Source organism: Psammomys obesus, unplaced genomic scaffold (assembly GCF_907164565.1).
Source record: "Psammomys obesus unplaced genomic scaffold, mPsaObe1.curated_primary_1811, whole genome shotgun sequence".
Classification (NCBI taxonomy): Eukaryota; Metazoa; Chordata; class Mammalia; order Rodentia; family Muridae; genus Psammomys; species Psammomys obesus.
The window spans coordinates 19,360,959-19,369,920 of record NW_026596134.1 but is presented as its reverse complement, the minus strand read 5'-3'; positions in this window follow the sequence as shown (position 1 = coordinate 19,369,920).

The following is an 8,962-nucleotide window of genomic DNA, read 5'->3' as shown; positions in this document are numbered from 1 at the left end:
TTTTCTTTTTTGTTTTTGTTTTTCAAGACAGGGTTTCTCTGTGTATCTCTGGTTCTCCTGGAACTCAATCTGTAGACCAGACTGGCCTTAAACCTACAGAGATCCACCTGCCTTTGCCTCCCAAGAGCTGGGGTTAAAGGCATGTGCCAGCACCACCCGGCTACTCTTGCCATTTTTGCCTGGACGTCTCTTTACATTTGGAGAGCAGGAAGAGTATTCTTGAAATTTATTGAGAGAATGGACCTAGCAGATATTAGTGTCAGTGATATCTCTTGGTGTGACCTTGATTGGATCTCATTGGCTTCTATGACTTTACATCGGAATCTACTTTGCTTTCACCTTCTTTCCCACTTGTCCTCCTGCCACGAATGCTGTGGTATCTCCATTCACCTTTTCTGACTTCCTTATACTGAGCTCTGCAATAATATGAAGCTTTGGGTATTGGAGTCTATGAGTAACATGATAGGGGGTAGATTAACACTGATGGAAAGAAGGTGGGGGATGATGGGAAGAATTGAGGTTTGTGTTTTCATGTTCATTAACACTCTAGTGGTTTCTGGGGTAGAAGTCAATTTAATGAACTTATGAATGTGCTGTTAGAACAAAATAAATAGAGTTTGTCTATGTATAGATTAGATCAAGTAAATATTACATGTCCTCAAGATACAATGTATCTTTTCTCTTTTCCAATTTTCATATTTTGTTTCGTTTTATGAAATAATAATGACAATCTTTGTAACAATGATTAAACTAATAAATAACATTGTATATCAGTGCATGAGAGCAAAATGTGCATTATAAATAATAATAGTTTATTTATGATATTGCCTCTACTCACTCTTTCTATTTTCTTAGTAAGGTATTTTGGGATCTCAAAAAAGCTGTCAAGCAAATACACCAGGACACACACATATATATTATTTATGTATTCATATGAAAATATATTTTTCCACCAAAATAAGAAAATAAGTAAAGTGGAAATCTTAGAATAAGAATCATTAGACATGGAAGACATTCACTAAATTTATATACTACTGAAACTTGGTTTTATGGCTTTCAAAGTCAATTTGGACATTTTTGGAATATCAAGAGACAAAATCTTAGTTACTAACGTTATTTTCAAGTCAAAATATATTCAGATGATTTTTTGTTTTTCTGACAAAGCTTCATTTTCTGCCAGTTTCAGTGGTTTACAGATGTCTGAATTCCTTGGACCAAGACATTGTTCTTTGTTTTTAAAAGTCTTTTGGGGACCATTGTAATGTTACAATAGTTTATTTTACCAATTAACAATATTAAAAAATTCCCTTCTCTTCTATTATCATGAGTCAATAAAGAATGAAGATTTAACAATATAAAGGTAGAAACAATATAATTCCACGAGGACTTTAATTTCATTCAGTGAATATAATTTTAATATCATGAGAGACTCTTGGGATCATTCATTTCATTTTCCCAAGGTTGGTGAAAGATTTTTATCAGTGTAGGCTATATTGCTGTGCATGGACAGACGTTTAGGGAATACTGATGTAATGCGTTTCTCTGAATGGGATAGTTAAGAAATCTTATTTTAATTATTTCCTCTAGTGAGATGGAAAAAGTATGCCACTGTGTAATTGGGAGCCACTCCCTCTGGGACAGCTATGCCTACGTATTGTCATTAGCAGCCCTTGAAGAGCATCTTATAGCGGATTGCTCCCCATTCCCAGAGCCACATGGGCGTGTATGTGTGTGTACATGTTTGGAACAAATGCTCAGGAGATGAAGCTGCTAGTATGGAGACCACCTTTGAGGAACACTGATGTTTGTAAATCAAGAGGAGATCATCTTCTGAAGCCGAGTGGCCTAGATGGGGAAGTCTGCTTTTGGTGTCTATGGCCATCCAGGCAGTGATGGACCTAGGGAGAATACACTCTGGAATGAACTCTTTATCTGCTATACCAGACATCAGAACTCCAGGATCTCTGGACTTCAGACTCTACAACTTAAACCAGTGGTCCCTAGCTTTTCAGGTTTTCAGCTTTGGAGTGAGAGTTACATCGTCAGCCTCAATTGTTCTGAGGCCTTTAAACTTGTCCTGGGCTACAGGACAACATCTAGTGTTTTCGGTTTATAGAAGGACTATAAAGAGAAATCATAACTGTCATGATTGCACGAGCCAATTCTCCAAAATACCTTCTCAGAGAACTATATATTATCCTATTGGTTCTGTCTCTTTGGAAAATTTTGATTACTATGCTAAAATGCACGGCAAAAGCCAGATTGATCATCTACTAGACTTTCTTTCTATAGATAATTTGAATTTCTCTCTTCCTTACTTCCTGTGATATGTTGCACGGTGCTATTTCCCTTAAGTCATGTATAGCTCCTTAATTTGCATATTTAAAAGTCTCTCCTTCGGAAGTACTCTGTCCATGTCAGTTGATTAAACAGTAAAGCAAGCGTGGGAGTTCCCACCCCTATAGTTTTTAGACAGCCTAACTGGTGTAAACATGTGCTTCTGCACCTGTGCCCCAGTTCCTGAAATAACTACTCTGAGACTTTATTATTTATGAATAAACGCCTAGGCCATAAGCTTTGACTCCTTGCCCGACTAGCTCATAACTTATTTTACCCATTTATTCTATTCTGTGTGCCATGTGGCTGGTTACCTCTCTTCAGTTTCTTGAGTCTGTCTTCCTCAGTGTCTGGGGAGAATCTCCCCAGATGCTATCCCAGAGTTCATCTCTCTCTGCCGGAACTCCCACCTCCTATTCCCTGCCCCAGTTAATAGGCCATCAGCTTTTTACAGACAGGTGATGCGTCCATACAGTACACAGGAAATTGTTTCTACCAACTGGCTTCTCTACACTGTAAAAAATTTGCTAATGCAGAAATTTGTATATGATTCTTACACGCTTTTGGGAATATCAAAGTATAATGACCTAGCTAAATAAATTTCAAAATCCTTGGAAGTTTTGGATATCAAAATATATAGAATAATAAAACATCATGGGTAAAATTGTGGTCTGAATATGTAATGCGCTCCCCCCCCCCCCCCATGGGATTGTAAAATTTGGTTTCCAGCTCATTGCACTGTTAAGGAAGGTTATAGAACCTTTAGGAGGTAGAGCCTTGCTGGTGTGAGCACATCACCGGGGTGGGCTTTGGAGTTTTATAGTCTGATTCCATCCCTGTTATCTCCATCTGCTTCCCGTATGTGAACAAAATGTGATCATTCATGTGTTTCCCATCATGAGGAGCTGTATCCTTTCTGGATCTGTAAGTCAAAATAAAATAAAAAAACCCCTATGTTTTCTAAATTGCTTTTTGCCAGGGTATTCCATCATAGCAATAGAAAAGTAACTAACTTATTTATTTACTTTATATCCCAGTAGGAAGTTTCCCCTCCCTTCACTCCTCCCAGTCCCTACCTCTCACTTGCTCTCCTTTTCCCTTCCTTTCTTTTCAAAGAAGGGGAGACTTCACAGGTAAGAAACAAAAAAACTACAACACTAGTTCTAGCCAACTAGAACACTCAAGATGTCTAGTGTTTCAAACGGGTGTCCCCACCCCCGTATCTCTATGCTTCCCTGGCTAATCAGGAACTCTCTATGTAGACCAGGCTGGCCTTGAACTCACAGAGATCTGCCTGTCTCTGTCTTCAGAGTCTCAAGTTAGAGATAGATGCTATACCTCTTAGCCTTCTCTCTATTTCCATTGCCAAATTTCTTTTTAAGCTGGAGTATAATGAAATAGCCAAATATTGACAGGTCCAAAGATGTCTTATGTGGCAGAACATTTCCTCTTCATCCTTGATTTTGTGGATTTGTTATTTTGGAAGATTATCTAGATTATTGATTCTTGTCTGTGTGACTTACATGGAAGGGGTTGGCTGGTTGTGGAAAAGAGAGGTTCATGGCTTGCACTCTGTCTATCGTTGCTTTATATTTTATAGGTTCATATAGACAAGGATGAGGAAGCAAACTGTGTTATAGCTCTGAGCTGAAAAGTAGAGAGAGCAGGATGAGAGCAAAAAGAAAAACAAGTAACAACATGGTATAGGATAGGCAGCTTGAGTTAGAGTGCTAGGAGTTTAAAGTCATTTCTAAAGCTGACATAACAGAATACTTTTCTAAATATGATATCATTTAAAAGAGATCAATATTTTACTAATTTCAGTCAAAAATGTAGCATTTTCTGCCTGACTTAGTGAAGTGGATTTCCTCATTCCCTCTTAGGCATACTCACCTTGTTTAAACTCTTTCATCTTGGAAACACAGAGTGTCCTTTCCTTAGAAAGAGCTGCACAGTTAATGAACATTTGCTTAGAGCGATTTGCTACATTTCATTCAAATGTATCTCCAAAATGCCACATGCTATTAGAGGCTGCAGTTCTTGCTTTGTTTGTAGACAATTCAATTATGGAAAATACCCAGAAAGAAGTTGTGAAAAGCATATTATGAAGCAGCCAAATAGGCCTCAGCTTATACGTATTTTAAAGAGGGATCAGCGTGTGAGCTTGCTGGTAATTGACCACAGAATTGGGTTGTCTGTTGAGCAAGCAGGTATTGAAATTGCAAGATGAGATGCAATGCATAACAGGCTCCCTTGTAAGAAGTACTGGAAAGTTCCAGGGCAAAGGAAGGTAGGAATGGATCTGTGTCTGATCTTATTTGACACTGTACTCTCCTGTGTTTAAGGTGAAAAAACACTCAGCTAGTACCCTGTTAGCAGAGTATAGTAACATCATAATCCCAGCACTCAGGACTCTGAGGGAGGAGGGTCATGACTTTCCAAAAATAAATCTTGTTACCTTCTGCTTCCCCTCATTGACATCATCTGCATTTGAGCTTTTAGCATTTTATGCCTGCTGTCCTAATTAATTAATTAATTATAGATTGCTTCAGATAAGCTTAGAGGGAGGCCAGCTTCCTATCCACTTGCTTGAGCTGCATTTATTCATGTTCAGGGCACTTGTGTATTCAAGATTCACACAGTATGGCCTCTTTCCAGTGTCCTCATTGACTTAACCAGCATTTGGACAGGCCACTCTTAATAGGCTCAGCTGTCTTTATTCACTCTCTTGCTCCTTTGTGGCTGTCCAGTGTGCATCTCTGTCATCCTGCCATTTACAATGTCCTAGTCAGATGGTAGTACAATTCTAAGGTTTGTGTTTGGCCTTAGTGAGATAGAAAAGGTCCATTTGACTTTTCAGTTAGACCACATACATCCCTAGCAAGATTGTCACCCACATTTTCATAAGTTTGGAACATTTCAGGTAAAGAGGCCACCGTTGTTTACTTCCTGAATTACACCGTCCCCAGGTGGGAGATTTCACACTATGAAAGGGAGGGTGGCTTAGGTGGGATCTGAAAATCCCTAGGTTGCATTAGTTAAGGGTCTTAAGCCATGTCAAATTCTCACCATTTTACCTTTTTGTTGTGTCTCATCTTATTTCAAGAACGTTTCCTAGAGAAGCGTTATAGTTTTGACAAATTATGTATTTTTTGGATGACAGGAGCTATATCTTAACTTTCTTTATGACTCTCTTCTTTTCCTCCTTATTCTAGAATGTAAAGCACCATGCGTTGTGTAGGTACTCAGTCATTATTCCAAATAGAAGACAACCCTGAACAGACAGCCTAGTTTCATTATGTTTCAAGCAAGAAGACTGAAGGTAGAACAGGTGACAACCTAGCAACAGCTGGGTGCTGTATGCACCACGTGCTAATGGTTCTGGTAATGAGCCACTTGAGGGCCAGTACGGGGGACTTTGAGGAGTATGTTCAGTGTTTTTCACAGAAACATTTCATAGGACACTGCGAAGTCATGTTAAGCGCTGATTTCTAGAGAAATGGTTTACATGGATACTACATGGGAGAGCCAGGCACATGGTAACAAATACAGTGCTGGAGGCTCTGGGCATACACAGAGGCTGTGATGGGAAGGCCCAATGGGGAGCTGGCTAGGAAGTAAATTAGAAGCCGGGAAACATATTTCTAATTTTATGCTCTCTGTGAGCCAGTAAGGGGGATTATTTGGCACATAAAATGGACACTCTCATTCTTAGCAGTTGAGAAAGACGTGTCTCCATTTGAGCCAGTTTCCTTGTGATTCATGGCTACTCTATTAGACCACCCAGTTTGGAGCACATGAGAAATACACTCAGTATGCCTCGGAGTGCTACTGTATAAAGATTCAAGGCATGTCAGAAAAGAATGTAAAATATACGGGTACTGGTTAAAACCTTAAATTTCTGTTTATTATTTATTTATTTATTTATTTATTTATTTATTTATTTATTTACTTTGAATTCTGGTAGGAAGTTCCCCTCCCTCCTCTCCTCCAAGTTCCTCCCTCTGCCCTCTCCACCTTCCCCTATGCCCCACCTTCCTTTCTTCTCAGAGAGGGGCAGACATCCCATGGATATCAACCTGCCTTGCCATATCAAGTAAGACTGGGCCCATCTTCTACTGAGGCTAGACAAGGCTGTCCAGTTAGGGGAAAGGGATCCAAAGGCAGGCAACTGAGTCAGAGACAGCCCCTGCTCCTGCTGTTAGAAGTCCCATATGAGCACCAAGGTGTACATCTGTTACTTATGTGTGTGTGTGGGAGGGGCTAGAACAGTCCCTCGGGTGCTCTCTGGTTGATAATTCAGTCTCTGTGAGCCTATACGGGTCCAGGTTAGTTGATTTTGTAGGTTTCCTTGTGTTGCTCTTGACCTCTCCGGCTCTTTCAATCTTTCCACCTCTATTTCCATAAGATTCCCAGAGCTCTGCCTAGTGTTTGGCTGTGGGTCTCTGCATGTGTTTTCATCAGCTCCCGTGTGAAGCCGCTCAGATGACTGTTATGCCAGCCTCCTGTGTGTAAGGATAGTAGAATAGTCTTAGTAACGCCAGTGGTCGGCTCCTTCCCTCGGTGTGTGACTGCAGTGGGGCCAGCCATTGAAGGGCGAAGGTTTTGTGTGAGGGTTGGTGTCCCAAGTCCATGTGGATCAAAGACCTCAACATAAAACTGGAGACAAAATGGGGACCACCCTTGAATGCATTGGTACAGGAGACAACTTTCTGACTAGCACCCCGACAGCTCAGATACTAAGATTAACAATTAATGAGACCTCATGGGTGAGGGAGGGCAGGGAGGGGAACTGGGGTGAGGATCAGGTGTGGGATAAGGGTAGCGAGCTAGGAGCAAGAACTGAAATTGGTGGTGGTGCATCGGAGGGACAGGGGAGGCTCGTGGGAGTCTATGGTGGTGACCCTAATGGAAACTCCTGGCAGCAGGAGAAGGTTGCAGCAGTGTGGGGAGTGGAGGAAATGGAGCTTGAAGTTGCCTCCTCCTGTAGCCAGGCAGAGTTTCCAGTGCAAGGAGGTGTTTATTTTTATTTTTTATGTTTTCATGCATGAATATACACATTTTGTTTTAAGGCAATGTAAATAATCTAAACATGGGAATATATTAAATATAAGGTCCTAGCCAAATGCTCCTTGTAGTCCCTGTGATAGCCATAATCCTCATATACATATGAAAACTGAGATTCAGAAGATTCAGAATGAGAGACCTACAGATGGTGGATGTAGATGTAGAGATGGTAGAAAAAGGATTTAAACCGGAACCCAATGGGTTCTAAAGATGTTTTTAATTTTCTCTTTAGCTACTCCAATTTGTCCAGGTATGCATAGAATGAGATTGTACAGTCTATGTTTGTCAGTCAAAGGATTCAGAATAATACAGCAGTCCCTTTGGCAGTTGAACCTTTATTTATGGAGCCCAGGGAATGGTGGCTTTCTCCCTCACCCCCGACCAACGCTGCTGCCTTTCTGGTTGTGCATTTTATTGTAGACCTGATGAAAAACATACTGAATAGTCTTTTAGGGTTTGATTCTATTGAGTCACGGAACCTGCCACAGCAGAACAAATATTTCAGAGAGCCAAAACAATATCTTTAATGGCTTGATAATTAAAACAACACCACGCAAGCATGATTTAAATGTAAGCAAATTACTTAGAGAGGGGGAAAAAATCTCCCTGAACTCTTTGAAATGATCTGCTATTTGTTTAATTAGAGCAGAATCTTGTGTTATATAAAGACACTGACAATGAAGTCCTAAATGAATTGATTTCTTAAAAAGTAGTAATTAAACACATTTTCCCCAATAATGGGGCTGGGGGTGGAGGTAAGTATGAATTGTCAAGGATACTTGGCATGCTGGATGCACGGAGGTCGATGGTGAACATATTTGCATTACTCTTAATTTCGGGCTCCTTCGAGCAGAGCTGAGATAAAAAGTTGGCAGGAGTTTACTTGGGAAGCAGTCCCAGAAAGCACAACGGGGAGACAAGGGAAGTAAGAGAATAAGAATGTCTGTGTCAACACTAAGCTATTTACTGTGGGCAAATGGGACTCCGTCCTACTGAGGAGCCTTTGAGAGAGTGAGTCCAACAGGCCTTCAAACGGTCTTGCTAAAGTCTTGCGAAGCATCCTCTGTTGGGTGAAGGTTGCTATGAGAGTGCTCGCTCCTGGGCGTGTTTCAGTTAAGCTGTCCCAGCAAGCTCCCAAGGTGACGATTAGGGCTCTCATGCAGGGAGATGGAGAGATGTCCCACAGAAGGGAGCTGGGAAATCTTGACAAGTATATAACTGTCCTTGGAGAGTGTTGGTGTACCTAGAAATAGGTCTAGGAGACATGATGCAAAGAATTATACTTCATGTCATGGTAACTTTAATAACAGCCTTTATATCAGCACAGGACAATAGGCCTATAATAGAGACCACACATGTGAGACCCATGGTTAATGCCCCTCTTTTTATATTAGGCACATTAAAGCATTAAAAGAAATCAAAATTAATTGAGGGTGCTTCTAAAATATTGTCATTTCATCACATAGTAAGCGGACATAATTTTGGTTTATTTTGTTCTTCAAGACAGGTTCTGTGTGTGTGTGTGTGTGTGTGTGTGTGTGTGTGTGTGTGTGTGTGT